Genomic DNA, 18361 nt, shown 5'->3' on the forward strand with positions numbered 1-18361 from the left:
ATGTTGCAAATTCACCCGAAGCACAATTACGAGGTACTGAAACTCTCAGAGAGTTTGGGTTGAATATGTAATTAGTTTTAGCTGAAAGAGCAAACATTCTGAGAGAAGCTGCAAGACTCCATTTTGACATTTTAATAATGAAATATTTTTGTTGTTTTTTCAAATGATGTTTTCTGTCTGAGAGCGACCTAGTTTGCTTTTTCTTTTCTTTTTTCTTTCTTTCTTCTTTTTTTTTTTTTTAAGCTATGGAAAGCACTAAATAATCCTAACCAGAATGTATCATGCAATGCCTATGAAAAGGAATAAAAAAATCCAAGAGAAGAAAAGAAACATTCTCCTTTAGGGGGTGACCCAAAACAAAAAGTATTTTCTATTTTTCAGTTCAGCAACTGAAATGAAAAACCTATTATTTGCACAGCTCCACTACTGAAAGGCATCTCGTAAACGCGTACTGCTGGCAATTTATTCTTTCCACCTGCCAAGGGACAGGCTTGCCTGCAAGTTCAGTAAAAGTATGAGAGAGAAAGAACGAAAGGGCAATTTATCAACACTGCAGAGAAGATAAAATGGCTTTTCCATATGCACTTGTTTCTTTAACGGAAGAAAAAAGCCAGCTTCCAGACCCCAACCCTTTGCTTGCTGTCCATCTCTGTTCAGAGTCACGTGGACATGAAATGATTCAGACACAAGCCCTGAGTTCCCATCAAACAGAAAATTAATTGCAAATGTACGACTTCCGACTTTACTGATGCATAAGATCTAGTCACTACAGGAGAAAGCAAAAGTAGGTTGGCATGGAAAGAGAGAGACACGGAGAAGGGCCCACCAGCTGTAAGCAATGTTTGTGCAGAGGACTTGCTAAAATACAAAGGAACAGAAAGAGGCATTGCTGCTCTGCCTTGTGATTTACACTCTGGCTGCTCGAAGTGCTCGGGCTTGTTGCAGTCAATAGCCAGCACCTATTACCGCCATCTTTTAAGAAAACAAAACAAACAAACAAACAAAAAAATGTCAGATTTCCAGAGTGCCTCCACTCAGATCCTGTGCTCAGTCTCCATTTAGAACAGGAGAAGCTCATTTTACACACCCACAGCTTCCACCAGTCATCTGAAAGCACAAGATGAGCAAAGACATGACATTCCTGCTATGATACGTGATACCTTAATACAATATAAAAAATAATGGAAGGCAGGGTAAGTTAAGACCCCATTTACTTCACAGCCTTCATTATACTTCAGCTAACACCCACACAGATCACAAAGCACTGTCCCTTTTCATCTTGACCTATAAAGCTCTTCCAAACTGCAGAATAAAATAGCATAACACTGGAATAATGATTTCAGCAATATTTTACCACCTCTCTGATCTATAAGAAATGGCTGGCAGAGAACAAGCCTCGTTCAGGCTCCTCACTGGGAACATTTCTAGTTTAAAACAATTTGCCACACAGCACCTCTGGGCGCCCAGCAGCTGTGCTGGGAAATTTTTTTTCAGTATCATGAAATGCAGAATTCACATTGCCAGACCAGGAGGAATATAAAAGTTAATGACTTGAGACTAACCCAGATAGACAACTGATTACAGTGTCAAACCCTAAACACTCCAGCAAGCAGGGCTTAAGATAGACGACAAGAAGAAGCTGGCAGCTCTCACCCAAACACAGCCCACAAAACCTGCTCCATCCTCACAGCTCACCAAAACAGGACATTGCTGACTGGATGTGAGCTGTTGCATGAAGGATCTCCCATTTCTCAGAGCTACTCTATCTCTTTGCTCACAGTTCAACTCCAGAGCTGTTGAGCAGGCTGTAGCTGCAACCACCTACTTGATGGGAGGGAAAAAAACAGTGACATCTTCCAGGAGCCACAGACTGGAGGTGGTTTCCATGGTCAAGGTAAGTATTTCTGGTCCTTCTTTCTTCCACAAAGAATGAAGGAGGGCGTAGTTTCACAAGATGCTTATTCCCACCTGACCTGGTGCGTGGTTAGGGCCGGTGATCACCACACACCGCCTTATTGGTCTGAGCTTCCAATGCAGAGAAGCAGCTGGTATCAAATGATTTGGTTATTTGGATGACGAACCTTTCCAGTGACTTGTGGTGGTTAGGAGCTCATGTGTGAAGCTTGTAGAGCAGGGTCCAGCCTAGCGGAGTGGTGTGGTATGGGGTACCTTGATGGTGGAGAAGCACCAAGTCAAGCTGATACTGCCTTGGCCCCTATGGGAGGGCCGTATCACAGAATCGCAGAATGGCTGAGGTTGGAAGGGACCTCTGGGTCCATCTGGTCCAACCTCTGCTCAGGCAGGGACACCCAGAGCAGGCTGCCCAGCACCATGTCCAGGTGGTTTTGAAGATCCCAAGGAGGAGACCTCACAACCTCTCTGGGCAGCCTGTGCCAGGGCTCCGTCACCCACACAGCATAGAAGTGCTGCCTGGTGCTCAGAGGGAGCCTCCTGGGTGCCCGTTTGTGCCCGTTGCCTCCTGTCCTGGCACTGGGCACCACTGACAAGAGCCTGGCTTAGTCCTCATTGCACCCTCCTTTTAGGTATTTATAGACACTGATGAAATCACCCCTGAGCTTCCTCTTCTCCAGGCTGAACAGCCCCAGCTCTCTCAATCTCTTCTCACAGGAGAGATGCTCCAGTCCCTTTGTCATCCTCATGGACCATGGCAAGGGCCAAGCCAAAGTGGCTTGGGAGAACAGAACTTGGGAGAGAAATCTCCGTTTCTGCTCATGTTGCAACCCCCCCAGCAGGGGCTGGACATTTCTAGTGCATTTCCAGCAAGAAAGAGCACCAATCATTTTGGGAGGATTTGGGATGGACATTGGCCATGGCAAAGGGATGAGGAGGGCAGCCAAGGCAGGACTGAGGCAAGCAGAAGGGGATGAAGAAGGGCACTTGGTCTGGCTGGAGAAGAGGGAGAGAGCTTGGGCAGGTCGCTGCATTTCACCTCCCACTGCACCACTTTGCTGCCCTGAACACTCTCCTTTAAGTAGTCCAAAAGGTGACTAATGAGCTGTTTGTTAATGCCATCATTCAAAAAGCTCTGTTTGTAGCTGGTCTTAAAGAGTTTTTTTTTAAAGCGGTGCGTTTCAGCCAACTGGCACAGAGCATGATCGCAAGTTAATTACATGACCTCATGGTAGTTATCTCAAACTAATACATCATTAATCTGATCTTACGACAGCTACAGGAGAAGCCCAGAGCCAAGAAGCACTTGCAGGCTCCCCAGTCCCCAGGACAGAAGCCCTTTTCATAAAAGCTGAGGGTTTACATACAGCAGACATGTCAGGACAGGCTTCTCCGCAAGTCATATCGCTCCCCTTGCCAGAGAGAAATGGAAAAACAAAAAACAAAACAAAACAAAAAAAACCCATCCAGGAGCCATGAAACACATCTCCTCCAAAAGGATCCTTTCCCAAAAGAGCGGCCACCATGGAAGCAAGCAGGTGGGCTCCCAGCATCACAGGGGGACATTGGGTTGTCTCTGGTGCATGACAAAGCCCTCTTGGAGGGCCTGGCCCAGGCTGGTATCAGGGGTGATATTCACAGGTCTCAGGTCACCTGCACTGAAGGGGACAGGAGCTCAAACTCTTCTATATCCCTTTGGGTATGGAGTAATTGTGGAAAGCAAATCAATAACTACATGGCTATTTGCATGCCATGACTTCAATTGAATAGCCCTTCCCTATCTGGGTACATGCATCTACATAGATATTCGGGAGCAATAACTTGAAAAGCTTTAAAGATCTTGTCTTTAAGGTCAGCCAAGCTCTTACTCCCACTCCTGAGCAAGGACCCCTCAGGAATGGCCCCAAAGAACAAAATGGGACTCCCACAGCCTCTCCCAGCCCTGACTGCCCCTTCAGTAAAACCCATCTGAGGTTCTGGGTCAACCCAGGTTTGGGGTGGTTTTAAGTAAGGTCCCCCAAGTTACTGCAGGGAATAATAACATTTCTTCTACTTTTCTGTTTTCTTCCAAATTCGGCAAATTAAATTGTAACGCTATGATTCAGATGTTAAACCACCTAATTCAAAGACAGTGTCTCTTTTTGTGTCTTCCACAGATCTGCCTGTGCTAAAACAATGCTACCAACCACCACCACACCTCATTTTTTGCCACTTATCTTCACCGGTGATTAGCTGCCAGGTTGTTTTACCTGTAACAATCACTTATCTAGTTAAGAGATGATAATTTCTCCATGCTGTTTGTTTTTTGCATCCAGATTTCACCTCCCAGCTCCAGTCTCAGTTTGTACACGATCTCTCAAGAAGCAGTAAAATACAAATGGTAAATCTTACCTCGCACAATGTCCGTGATTTCTCCAGCAACAAAAAGAGCCTGTGCCTCAGTGCTGCAAGACCAAGCTTTCTTTCTCAGGGAGGTGTTTGTCCTTTGTTAGGAAAGGGCTCCACAAAAACTATGCAGCCATTGCCTGGACTTGCTTTGGGTTGTGTGGGTAAGTCACGGGAATTCAGCTGCTCTTGTGTGTTCAAAGAGCTTCAAAATACTCTAACCCACCTATCGGCATTATGGTTCCCGCAAATATGTGAAGTATGCGTTTGTCTTCCTGAGTCATATAATTATCTTGGAGAAAGTAAAGCCACGGAAGTGCAACGGAGGGGAAAAACACAGACTGGCCACTTGAATTCCTCGAAGGTCAGCAGTGACCCGGCAAGAAGATCACCTCCAAAAGGTGACAACGGCATGAAGGAGACTGCTAATTCCTATGTACCAAACATGAATCTAATGGAGATGTGGGGCTGTCTGCTTCCACTCCTGCCTTTCCCCATGCTAGAGGTGCCAAGGAGAATCGGCAGCACCTTCTCGAAAGCAGACAGAGTGCTAGGGGAGCTGGCGTGAAGCTTGGTGGATTGCACAGGTTACAGGATGGCCTCTGGCCAAGGGGAAATGTAGTGGGATGATTCCCGGGTGACTGACGGTGAATGGAGACTGAGTCATCAGTGATATGAATTGAAAAAATGATGTGAGGCATCAGTGTCTGGGCTAGTTCCATCTTGATAAGGGTGGTGGGTGGCTTCCTGCATTTTCTGTTGAGTCAAAAGCACCTGGGGAAAGGTGACAGCAGCAAAGGAATTTGTGCTATGATCAAATGCCACCTCAGGCAGTCCCAGAAGAGGAACAGATACCATGAGAGAACAAGGTAACACAAAGTTGAGCTTCCCAGAAAAGCCCCTTATGCCAAGCATGAGAAAATGGTGAGCAAAGAGAGACGGGGTCCTAGATTACGCCATCTTTTTGCAGAGAAGAATACGGGCTTACCGTGGAGCACATAGCTCCAGCAGATGTTGACACATGGCAACAGAAGCAGATTTGCAATTTTTCCCAGATGTCTAATAATGAAGACATCTCAGAAGTGAAGCTCCAGATCACTCCAGTTCACACAGGAAAACAGCCAGCTCTCTTGAGCAAGTCCACGTACCTGAGACAATTGTGAATAGATCTTAGTTTTTGGTCCATCTCCCAGAAGACCAAGCCCATCCATCATTTTCTTTGGCAGCTTATGGAGGTGATTTCAAAGTTATGAGCTCAACCACAAGACACTTCCAGCCACTAGGTTAAACAGAAAACCTCAGACCTGGGAAGCCAACAGCTCCCTCTCCCAGGGTTCTCCAAGCACCCATGTGGGGTGAGTGACATAGAGAAATGTGCTGCGCAGGCTTTGAGCCTTCGTGACTTGAGAAGAGCCCTGGTGCTGGGATATCCTGAGGATGTCCTCAGGTCCAGGCTCACCCATGCAGTGCTGAAGCTCCCCCACTGATCCCCAGGGTGCTGGTGACCCAGAACCTGCCCCAAGGATGGGGAAGCCCCAAAGTGTTGACCCTGTACTGGGAGAGACTGGGAGAAACATCACCGCTTGGGCACAAGTGAGCCATCAGAAGTTCAGTATTCACAGCAGAAGTTTTGGATTATGCTTGTTAAAAAAAATATATAAATAAATAAATAAATAAAAGGAAAAAAGAATTGAAATCCAAATAGCAGACTTGTAATTACAGAGGCAGAGTGAGTCATTAGCTCTCCTGCAGGTTTACGGCGGGCTGCACCAATCTGCCCTGCAGGCAAACGAAGCAAGCACCTGCAGCCCAAATCCAACTCTTCCCGGTGGGAAGGGGCGAGGTTGTGAGGAGCCGTCCCTGCACGGCATTGTGCCTGTGGAGCTGGGATTGCCCACGAAGGAGTGGCTCTGCTCTCCTCCCAGCCCTTGCTGGAGATGGGGTTCCTGCTGAGTGTCACCAGCCTTCATGCTCTTTCTCCAGCCTCTTCTCCTGAGCCTTGGGTGAGTTAATCCATTGGGCATCAACAATGTTGAGGTCCCAACCTCATGCCTCCAGCTGCCCTTGGTCTGGAAGTGTTCGCCGCACAGACAGAGGTGTGCGACGTACCCTTTGTGTATTAATTAGGGAGGTCTCGTTCTCAAGACTTCTTCCTCTTAATCACAAACTACTCTCTGGTGAAGCACAAGAGCAGAGTGAGGAAGCTTTTCTGCCCCAAAACCTAAAGTAAACCATTCAATGTAACTGCAGTGTGTCTCAGGCGGGATGTCTGCTGTCAGATGGGAAATACTAGCGCTTTTTGTTTAAGCTGCATTATTTTTCAGAGAACTGAGTTAGAAATAAACCTGTAACAGTGCTGCCTCCAGAGGAAGCTTCTTTGGGGGATGTCACTGTGCTAAAAAAAAAATAATAAAAAAAAAATCCAGAGCTCTGCAGGGAAAAATAAAAAGGGAATCCAAACAGCATGACACTGAGTGGTTTCTCTGGGATCTGAAAGGAGCCAGAAATGGGTTATTAAAGCAGTGATGCTTTGGTGACTCTGGGAGGAACTGTGTCAAAAACAGACCCTCTGCTTGCTGGTCCATGTGAAGGATGCTTGTCCTTTCCACCATCATCTGGCTGCATACACGGAGTGTGTGACCCTGCACCTGGTCTGGCTCCTAATCCATCCCCCTACATTCAAAGTTCACCCAGTACTATTGTTCCACATCCTGGCTCCCTCCAGCTCCTCCTGCACAGCTCTGACCTTCCCCGGTGCCACGTTTCACCATCCCAGCACAAGCCGGTGCTTGCAGCCGCCGTGCCTCTCCCCGGGGCCTCCCAGAGCCCCAGCTCCTCCTGCCAAACACACCCAGCACCGCGCCGCTCCCGAGGCTCGTCCAGATGGTGCTGGTGCTCGAGAGGTGCCGGTGCTGGGGGCTCGCCTCACCCTGGACACGGTGCAAGCCCCTGCCTGGAGCAAATGTCTGACAGAGGCACAAGTGACTGCTGGTTGATGGTCTCGCACGGGTCATGCGTGGGTTTAGGTGTTTAAATCCACGGATATTCAAAGGGCAGACCAAGTGGGACCTTGTCACGGCAGTAAAAGGCAGGCTTGCTCATGTCCACCATGCAAAAGGGAGTGTGAAAGCCCCCGCTGTGGTGATGTGGAGAAACAAGACAAAGTTCCCTTCTCCTTTCTCTAAGAGAAATGCATGGAGAGTGTGGTGCTGATGATCTCTGCCCCCCGGGAGGAGAGAAGGAAAAACAGAAGCAGTCCATTGTGGCACAGCGACTTCATGTCTTGCTGTCAGGGCCAAACGAATGCAGCCACCAGCCACTCCTGGGGAGCAGCCCTCCTTTCAGCCAATACTTCACTCAGCTTGGCACCATCACCGATGTCCCAGCACAAGAGGACTTTCATGGTCCCACCTGAAGGCCCAGAAGAAGACCTCGAGCCACGCCTGGGGTCTTTGAGCAGCCGGGCTCAGGGAGCAGGGACCCTGTCAGAGGCTACACGAGGAGGTCTGTGTGGGCATTGTGTGGGGAAAGGCTGTCACGTTTGTCCTCCAACCCTTCCACAGGCATCGTGTACTCATGTGCACAAGGACATCAAGGCCCTGGAGCGTGTCCAGAGAAGGGCTACAAAGCTGGTGAAGGGCCTGGAGCACAAGTCCTGTGAGGAGCGGCTGAGGGAACTGGGGTTGTTTGGTCTGGAGAAGAGGAGGCTCAGGGGAGACCTCATTGCTCTCTACAACTACCTGAAAGGAAGGTGTGGGGAGCTGGGGGTCGGCCTCTTCTCACAGGTAACTCGTAGGACTAGAATGGGAATGGCCTCAAGTTGTGCCAGGGGAGGCTTAGGCTGGAAATGAGGAGACATTTCTTCTCAGAAAGAGCAGTCAGGCATTGGGAGGGGTTGCCCAGGGAGGTGGTGGGGTCACCGTCCCTGGGGGTGGTCAAGGAAAGGTTGGACGTGGTGCTTAGGGACATGGTTTAGTGGGTGACACTGGTGGTAGGGGGTTGGTTGGACCAGATGATCTTGGAGGTCTTTTCCGACCCTAATGATTCTGTGATTCTATGATAAAGGGCAAATGGTCTGGCTTGGCACTCACTGGGGAGGAGGAGGGCACACCTGTGAGCCCCACCACTACTGACGAGGGGCTGGCCACGTGTCTCAGATACGGCCTGGTGGGGTGAGTCCCTGTCACCGAGCCCAGCCCTCACTCTCTTCAGTTCTCAAGAAATGGATGCCTTGGCTTTGGTCCACATCAGAACAAAACCAAATGCTGAAGTTTCTAAATACCTCATAAAAGAGAAATGCCATTTTCCAGCCAGCTCCACTTGCTGCTTAAGAAAACAAAGCTATCTTCACCAGAAAAGTATCTGCATGGCACTGATATTTTTTCCAGCTAAAATGTGAAGCGTACCAGCTCCATTTCTCCTTTCACATTTTAAAGGGTTGACTGCCCTTTAGACTTGCACTTTGTGGCAATCAGGGGCTGTTGATTTGTGCATGTTATTTAAACCCTCAGCGAGGAACCAAAGTAACAATTATCCGTCCCATGGTCTGGTGATTCACAGGAGACCGACAAGCACAGCGATGCCGTGTAACCGCTATGAGCTATCGGTGAGGAATGACCATAAAGTCTGCTCAGGTTCATTATGGGAGGGCAGTGTCTAGCAGGACGTGTCCAGATGTATCCTTGAAACTGAGGAGCTGGGTGATTTAATCATTCCATGAGGTAATACACGGCTGATTATTACTTGTGTGCATTACAGAAAAAATTAACAGTAATCCAATGTTAGTGGGTAACAACTTCTCTAATGGAAATTGCTCCAGGTGTAGGGCAGAGATGGAGCAGCTCCCTGATATGGGACCTCCCCAGGTCAATGACTTGACCAGACCCCAGTTACAACAAAGTGAGTATACATGGGCTAGCTTTATCTTTTTACTGGATGATACACAGCAATTCACCTGCACTTCATAATAGCTAAAAAGACACCTGCTTTAACACTAGAAAGGCTGAAAAAAAAAAAAAAAAAAGCCAATAATCTAAACAATTTTCCTGTGGCTTTACCAGGCTGCTCCCTGTAACAGTCAGTCCTACCCACTTTGGTCGCTGTGATTCTCTAGTCTCTGGCTGGAGGCATCTTGGACATGGACTCTTTTCAGAGGTGGGGTTGGTTTTTGTTGTTGTTATTTTTATTTATTTATTTGCTACCACTCATAAATGAAGAACAAGTATTAAATCTTGTTAGAGATGTTAGATTTTGTCTGACTCCCTCTCCTGCAAAGGAAGAAACTGCTCTCAAGCCTTTTTCTGTTCTTGCTGTGACCCCCGCACTGGAAGCACATCTGAGCAAATTGGAGGCACCTTCTTCTGGGGCATGGAGCAATCTGATGGCTCTTCCCAAAAAGATGGCGCAACAGAGACTGCCTTTCCCTTTCTCTCCTTCCAGTAACCGCTTAACCCAACCTCCCCATCACTATAGCTGGAAGAAACCTGCCGGTGCTCCTTGGTTCCCCCACATCTCAGTCCTGTCTCTCCTCACCTTGCAGGCAGGGTCCCTGCACACCCACCTTCTGCTCCCTTCTGGGGACAGTGAACCCTACTGGATGTGCATCTCAGGTTATCCTAAAAGCCAGAGTTAGGTTTTTCTCTGGGATTTTTTCAAGAGGGACACACCATTACATACGTGCCCTGCATGAACTGAAAGAGACATCTACCTCTTTTCCCCCCATGAGCAAACTCTAACAGCCCATTCTTGACCGTCTGTGGCTTGGGCTGCATCGCTGGGGTTTCCACTGTGTTTTTTCCAGACACACAGACCTCCTCACTTTTCCAAGGGGCCAGCAGCGGTCAGGACACATGGAGGCCCCAGGGCTGCTCCCTTTCCATGGAAGAGCCGTGTCCACCTGATGTATGCACACAAGCAGGTCAGCAGCAGCTCCTGCAGCACCCACTGCCCACAGCAGGCAGAAATGCCTTGATAAAGCATATTTTCCCCTGGAAAATATCGATTCATCCTTCTTTTTTTTCACCCTCTTTTTGGGAACATACCACTTTCAACAAAATCTCTGCCAGGAAAAGTTTCTCAGGCTGGAATTTTTAGTTGATGTGTGGAAAAGCCACCTGGGAGCTGCCAGCAGCTAGCGGACCTCAGATGGCCTGTTTCAAATAAACATCCCCGATCCAAGCTTCCCACATCATTAACCCCTTGGTTATTATCTTGGGCTCCAACTCGTGTTCCAACAAAATCAATAAATCAAAAAACATAAAGATGAGGCTTGGTCCTCCTGCAAAGTAGGAAAAAAGAAAAAAAAAAAAAAAGACCGAAGAAACATTTCTCCCCAGCCACAGCTCAGGCTGTTTGCTTTCCAGGCAACGGTCTCCATGTCTTTCCTATGATATCTTTGTGTCCCAAGCTGAGATCCCACCTGTGATCCTGAGATCCCACTGTGGCTTCGCTCCGGGAGACATGAAGGGCTACAACTACAGCAGGAATTTAACAACCTGAAGCCAAACCAAAATGCAGAGGTGATGTTTGTCCTGTGCTACCTTGGCTCAAGCCTTCTGCCCACCCACATCCCGTCCTGCCTTCACACATCCCCATGCCTCGAGCAGTAAAATGCCACATATGGCTGTGACCAACATTGCCCTAATAGCACCAAACAACTCCGTTCCCACAAACGACAAATCCCATCCAAACACCTTCAAGCCAAAAATCCCGTCCCTCTCAGCTTGTCGTGGTCCCCACTTCCTCTGAACTAATGGGGAAAGCCCTTTATGCCAGGACCTGTCTTCTGTTAAACATCTGTCCAGCTGCAAGCACTGGGCTCCCTCAAAAGAGCAGGGAATGGAGAGGGTCACAGTGGGCAGACTGATGAGAAGAGACATCCCGCTATGGTTAGTAAAATCCCAAAACAGACCTTTTTTTCCTAGGAAAGCCTTTCTAGGTGAGAGCTCGCACAGCAGCTCATGGAGTTTAGTGGGAGCCTGTCCTCCATGCCTCAACCATCCCATATGCTGCCTCTCGAGGGCAGGAAAGGAAGAAGGGAGCAGATGGGAAGCTGGCCAGGGTGGCTGCCACTTTTTCAAATACATTTTCTGTGAAATGAGGCATCCGTTTCCCTTGTTCTCCTTACAGACACCCAAAGTGGAATCAGTCATCTCCAGCCCCATCCAGCGTTTTCTTCTGAACGGACCTTTTCTCTTCTTCCCTGTGTAGTTTTAATGACAACACCCCCCCCCCCCAAAAAAAAAAAAAAAATAAAAAATGCAACATACATTTAAATCCAGACCGAAGTGGGTTTTCTTCCCCCTGCCAATTTGTCGGTTCGGAAGCCAAAGCAAACACAGCTGTCCTCACGCCTGCTCTCCGGGCACTGCTGGAGCAATAAATAATAATCCTGCTCCCAGCCTACCTCGAGAGGTCCCTCCTTGTCCCACCGGCCGCATCCAGCTCTCCTGCTGCCAGCTTGCCCCAGCTGCGGTGCTGCTCCCCCTGCACGAGCATGGCTCAGGGGGCTGTGCTATGGGAATGGGCACCAGGAGGCATGGCCTGGGTTGGGATTCAACCCTCTGTGTTCAGGGAGTTATTCCTGGCTCCCGCCGGGGTGTGTGGGAGCAGAGCTCGGTGCAGGGAGCTAACACGAGCCTTTGACATCAGCAGTTAAATTTAGGATTAACGCAGTCCTAAAATGGTCTAGAGGGAAGCTGGCAGGAGAGACGCAGCTCCCTGCCACTGCCTCCAACACAACACACGAGCCAAGCGTGCCTGTATCAGCGGCATCGCTATGCGGCTCACACCTTCAGGAGGAGCAGCTTCCAGTCCCTGGCCTCCCGAATCCATCTCATCCCCATCCTGTAGCTCTGGGCAGCCAGAGCAGGACCAGGAGCAGGTTCCTCCAGGCGGTCCCGGGACAAGCGTGCCTTCAAACTGCCGCAAAAGATGGGGCTGCAGATCCACAGAAGATGAGGAGGCACCCGTAGGAAACACTAAAAGCCATGAAAAGCCTTTTATTCTGAATTTTCTCCTTTCTTGGACACTTATTTCTCCTTGATTCCTTGATGATTCCTGGAAATTCCTCTCTGTTCTTCATGTGAATAACAACCCAAGGCACCACTGAGACAATACCCTCGAGTTTTCACTTATCTTCATTATGCAGATCAAAGGGTCACTCTTTTGGCATGACCAGCAGCAGCAGCCCTCTGTTTCTGAGTGCACCTCCTTGCACGAGCAACTGCCGTATTTTGTTGCAGTCGCGTGGCACCTGTATAATGAAGACCAGAGCATTCAGGGTGCGAGGAAAGAGCCCTCTGTTTGCAGTCCTGCAGGCACAGCTCTGCTGCCACCACACAGCCAGCTGTGTGACCAAGAGTACCCTAACGTGGCACTTGTAGAGCTCCTCGAGGTCTCAGTATAAAGAATTTTCCTTCTCATCTTAATTTATTGGAAATGTTGAAGGTCTGCTGTTGGCATTTCCAAATTGCTCTGTCTCTGGGAAAATAGTCTCCGTAGCTTCAGCTGCTGAAGGTTTCCCATGCCCATGGGATGTGGAGGGCTCATGTTCAGGGTGTTCCCCCAAGAGCCGAGCCCAGACGGAGGGCACCAACCCACATGGGCTCCAGACAGCATGGTGCAGGGAAATAGCAAGATCGCCATCTGCCAGGTCAAAGCATCACCTCAGATTCCTTTCAGAGCATGCAGCATCCTTTCTAACCTCCTTGGGGAAGGATGGAAGCTCAATACAAAAGCCTGAAACGGTTCTCGTTGCAAAACTTGAGCACTTCTCACAGCAAAGCCCACGTTTCGTTCTCTGGGCACAAACACCTGATCAGCTACCGCCACTTCCCTTCTGTTTCCAGTGTTGGTACCTGTGCACCTAGACAACTGCGTACTGATTTTATGACCACTTTTTGCTGTTCATCAGTCTCCAGGTTTTCACAGTCTGTGACCACCAAGGACCTTTGCTGCAATTTGGCTCTGCAGCTAATGACCGAGGTGCGGTGTTCTCAGATCAGTCGTTCTCCTGCCCTTTTTGTTCCTGCTTGATTAATGCCTCTCCTGCTCGGGGAGACGTTTCAAGTGCCTTCATCTTCCCACCTCTGCTGCAATCACTGAAGGTCATCAATCATTTCCTCTGGCCCAATTACTTCCGTAGAAGAGGTGATTCACCTTTCATACTGAATTGTTTGAACATAACGAGCTCGCAGGTGATCAGAGCTGATCCACGAACTTGTTGAGAAGAATAAGACCATGAAGATTATCTACATGAAAAGCCCTCACTGCATCATACTGGGAGCAGAAGATGGCTGCAGCAGAGCTCCCAGGTCATCGCACTCCGTCGCTGCCTGCCACGGGGAATCACATCACGAGATGGTGCCAAGCTGACCAAGGCGTATCTCACAGCTAGTGTCAGCCTCTATCTCCATTTTTCCTATCAGAAAGATGTTCTGAAAGCTCACTCTTCTGATGGTCACAGGCTTTCTTCCAGTCTAAACACAGTCTTGGGCAGTTTACATTCATTTTTAGTTAAGCCTATGTTCTCTTTAATTTAAATAGCTTAATCCCATCTCTTTTCTAGCCCAGGAATCTATTTTTAAAGGAGCAGCCATAACCCATTTATACGGCACTAAGCTGTATTATACATTTCAGCTGCTGTATACTGGCCCCCTAAGGCTCTAACATGCAAAAATTCCTCTGCTTAATTTTATTTTAACATGTAGGACTATTAAAATTACTGGGACTATTCAGAAATAAATGAAGCATAACTTTGCAGGAAAATTTGCTGTGCAATTAGCTGCATCTATGCCTTGTCTGCATCTAAAAGTCTGCACTGCTTTTCAAAAGGCTTATAATAGGTATTTTCTGTCAATAGAAACAAATCTCCTTTAATTTGCCCTCTTTCATTAGGAAATTAAAGAGCTCTACGAGAAATAAGTACAATTACTTTGGTTTAAAAACCATCACAAGCATTTCTAAAGCTGTAGAGCTGCCACAATAGCTTCGTGTTAAGAGTAACACAAAATCCAGACCCAAACCCCGCACCCAGCTCCTCTCTCGGCTGAGCATCCCCTTGGCATGGGGTGGGCAGGTGAGGCTGTGCCTCGCGGTGTCACCAGGCAGTCACAGCAGCTGTGTGGGCTCAGCTCACAACCCTGCACACTTTAACAGCCCGTGTCTGTCTGTCTGTCCATCAGCACAGGCATCTGGATGGGCTCAGAGGGCAGCGAAGGTCATGCAACCTTAATAGTGACAGTTCTTTATCGCTTGGTCTGCAGCTCCCTATTGCCTCTGGTTGCTGTATATGAATTTTGCATGCAGTTTAGTAATAAAAAGCAAAGAAAACCTCAGCCAAGTAAGCACCATGTTGTCCATAAAAGTAGAGCATATGCCATTTTTAACTACACAAGGGTTAGCATGCAGCTAACAAAAATGTATTTATTAAGTGATTCTGCAACCAACACCTCCCACCATCTTCACCTGCACAGTACCTGGGCACAGAGCTAAATTGCCTCATGCTAACAAACTTTCAATATATAAATACCCACTTTGGGTAAAACTGCTTTTTATTATTATTATTTTCTTACCAACACAAATTCCTTGAGAACACAAGCATGGACTCAGCCTGGAATAACTGGAAATACGAAATGCCCATGGCCCAGCACCACAGCTTCTCCTCCCACCAAGGTCTGTAGAGAAAATTCTTTTCTAAGCAACTGTCCTGAGAACTTTTGCTCTTTTAACCTGGATGTTGGGGCACAAAATGAGCCTCAGCAGCTTCCTCCATGTTGGTCCATTTTACTTCTCCCTCCTTGTGCATACACGTGCATATATATATATATATATATACAGGCTGGACAGACACCTTGCTTAGGTGTTGACCTTGCAAAGCTGCACCTCCACTCCTTGTGAACAGCCTGGCTTAACAGCGTTTGAAGCCCTATCCTCAGAGGCTATGCTGGGAGACACACTCCTTGTTTTGCGTGAGATCAGAGACTTCGTGGGTTTGTATTTGTTCAGCACATACACGATTTCACTCAGGGCTAACCTCCAGTGTTCTTCTGCCCAGTGCTCTCAGCACTGCACCTGTAACCACCAAATCAGTCCTAGGGTCTCCATGTGCTACCAAACCCCTGTATTTCTAGTTCATAAAATATTTCCTGTATTCCCCAAATGCCCTTTTCTTATTTTTAAGCAATATGTGGTTTATGGACAGTTTTGGTTAACACTGGCTTGCCTCAGCTGAAGATGAGCATTTCCAGGGGATGATTCAGCCAACCAGCCTACCAACTCTCTTAAGATGGATGAATTGTCCTGCAAAAGTGCTTGTTCTTCCCCACTGATGACAAAGAAAGCCTAAGGCAACTACTTCAGACTTGGCTAGCCAATTTCTGAATGCCCTACAGATGAGGAGTGAATCCCACCCAAAATGGATCTACAATTGCAGACTACTTTCAAAATTTTCTCATCTAATGGATGGGGCTCGCTTCACATTATTTAAGCTGTAAAATTTATCCCAGGTGAACGGAGGTTCCTGCATTCAGGATGGGATGAATCACGCTGAATTGCTGTCTTGGGATGGGCTGAATCACTCTCACAACTTGCCTTTCTCTCTCTTCACCAGCACCAGCAATGAGGTGACCAACTCAGGTTAGCCACAGCTGGGAGAAGGCCACTCCACACCTTCATGGGATCCGTGATCCATACGGTTAGAGCAATCAACATGCTGGGAACTCTACAAGCAGCTTTGCTTTGTATTTCTTGCATTTAAAAGCTAGGATCTCTTAAATTCATTCAGTTTCTTATAATTTAGGTAGATTTCCACCCTACGCCCAGTGCCGAATTTGCATAGCTACATTGGGCTGTCTGTGCTCCTCCTGTGACTGCTACGTAAAGCGTGCTGCTGAGCTATGAGGGCTTTCCCGGGAAAAGATGTTCTTCAGACTTCCTCAAAGCCTCTTTTCCATTTTCTACTGGAGTTTTTGCTGCTCTCTGTTTTCTCTTTGGGTGTTTCCTCAGCCTGCACTGCTTGTGCAGCATCTTCAGGCAGATCGCCACGTCCGTCAGCACGACAGGGATGCTCCACGCGGTGGCTGCATCTCCACAAGGCAGCAGCCACTCCAGAAACACTTCCCTACAGCCTAGTTGGATGGAAAAATGTCATTCTTTAGCCACCATTATATCAAAATACTGTGTTTCAGTTAAACTATCCACCAACCTTTAGAGGAGTAGGAGAATATGGCTGTTCTCTGGACTGCAGTGAGCGACTGTGATAAACCTTACGTCACCTGCTGCTGATGGATAGGGTGGCAGACAACATTTCCTTCTGTAGCACAGCTTTTTTGCTCTCTTACACACACACACATGTATTTTGCCCTCCTTCCCCAATTATTTTCATGGCATTACAGTGCAAATCCCTTCACCACGATTTTGGTTTCAGATCAGAGATGCTTCACAGTTCTCAGCTTCAGTGCTGACTTTTTCTCTGCAGCTGCAGGGATTGTACTGCTTTTTCCTGCCTTTCTTTTGGAGCTTCATTAAGGGATGCTTCAAATGCAGGACCTGCAGCCACCCACAGCTGCTGCCTGGGACCTGCACGCTGATGTCCCTCAGCCCACGTGAACCAAAACCCCTCAGGTTTGCAAAGCTCAACTATTTGACCCACTTAAATCCAAATGAACTGAAAATCTGCATGGACCCTCAAATTACATGGCAGGCTCTCTTGTCAGAAGCATGCCTGCCCGGGGTTGTTCCAGCTTAATTAAACCAGTGCAATGTTGCAAGTTTAGGCAGGTATCTTTCAGTTTTAAATCAGAACCTTTGATAGGTGGAACCATACTGGATTTAACAGTCAAAACCAGACCACTCCTAAAATTTAGAGTAAATATCACTGGGCTCACTCAGTTCTGGCTTGCTCCGGTAGGTACGAGGCAGGTGCTACTGCTCAAACATCAGCATAGTCGCTCTTCTGAACCTGGTGGGGAAGGCACAAGGACGTGCAAGCACACGGCTTCTCATCTGGTTGAAGTCATGATTGCCAAAGCAAAATAGTTTTGTGCTTTGACTTCCCAGAACTCATAAAAACAAAGTGGGCAGCTGAGATCAGCATGATGGCTTAGACAGGCAAATGGTTCGGGCATGCACGTTAAGATAATTTTGTATTTTTCGTGATATTTGTTGCTTTCTGGAGAATCACAGAAAAAAAAATGAAGAAATTAACCTGAATTCCTCTATCCTGCTGCTTTAAAGAGAGGGGAAAAATTCCTGCTGACCAGAAATGGGCATGAAGGAAACATTTCTATATTAAATGTCTAGAAGCTTGCTGCTTTTGGAACTAGAAAACATTTTACCTTAAGCACTCGTACGTGCAAAAAAACCCCAAGCAGAAAGCCAACATGGCATGCTCTAATACAAAATGAAACATGACCTTTTAAGAAACCTTAAGCTTCTGGAAGAGTAAATGTTAACTCTCTATATAATTCAAAGTATGTTGGCTAAATTACATGCTGGATTCAAAGCTGTCCTGTGTAAAACCACCCTCAAATTCAGGTTTTGGCTTTATTTATTCCGTGCGGTTAAAAAAAAAAGGTCTTTGAAGATTTTCTGTTATTAAGCAATTTGCTGCATGGGCAAACCTGCTGCCGACAGCAGAGCTGCTGAAGAGCCTGTGTGGAGAAAGATGCACATACAGCTTTAATAGCCACATTGCCCAGGGCAGGATCTGGGTACTGGGCTGATGCTTGACCCAGGTTTGTGATGGAGCTGCCAGGGCAGGGTGCAGAGCCACGGGCTCAGGCTGCAGCTAAAATAAACACAAGGTAAGATATTGATGGTGACGTTCATCCCCGGGCGCTTACCACCTCTGCTGAGCTAGCTGTTTGCTGTAAAAGTAGGTTCTCTGAACAAAAATGTGAAGTTACTTACTGACGCTTGAAGATCCCACCCCTTTACTTCAGCCACAAATTACTATACTGCCGTGTTATCAGGGAGTGAAAACATCGAGTTAAACCCAGTGTTTTCCTATTAAAACTCCCACTCATAGTTATTTTAATAAGAATTTACTTGCTTTGAAATGAAC

At 47.5% G+C, this 18361-nt stretch overlaps 1 protein-coding gene across 2 annotated transcripts in view; it reads right to left on the reverse strand.

The window, feature by feature from the left end:
• AMOTL1 (angiomotin like 1) overlaps positions 1 to 4458 on the reverse strand; it is a 75333-nt gene extending 70875 nt beyond the window's left edge. The window contains exon 1 of one of the 2 annotated variants that reach the window (XM_083816232.1): positions 4303 to 4458. The gene's annotated coding sequence lies outside the window, so the exon portion shown is untranslated. The remainder of the gene's footprint in view (positions 1 to 4302) is intronic. The other variant, XM_083816230.1, reaches the window with a different exon arrangement.
• Positions 4459 to 18361: the final 13903 nt, after the last annotated feature.

Source organism: Anser anser (genome assembly GCF_964211835.1).
Source record: "Anser anser genome assembly, chromosome: 1".
Classification (NCBI taxonomy): Eukaryota; Metazoa; Chordata; class Aves; order Anseriformes; family Anatidae; genus Anser; species Anser anser.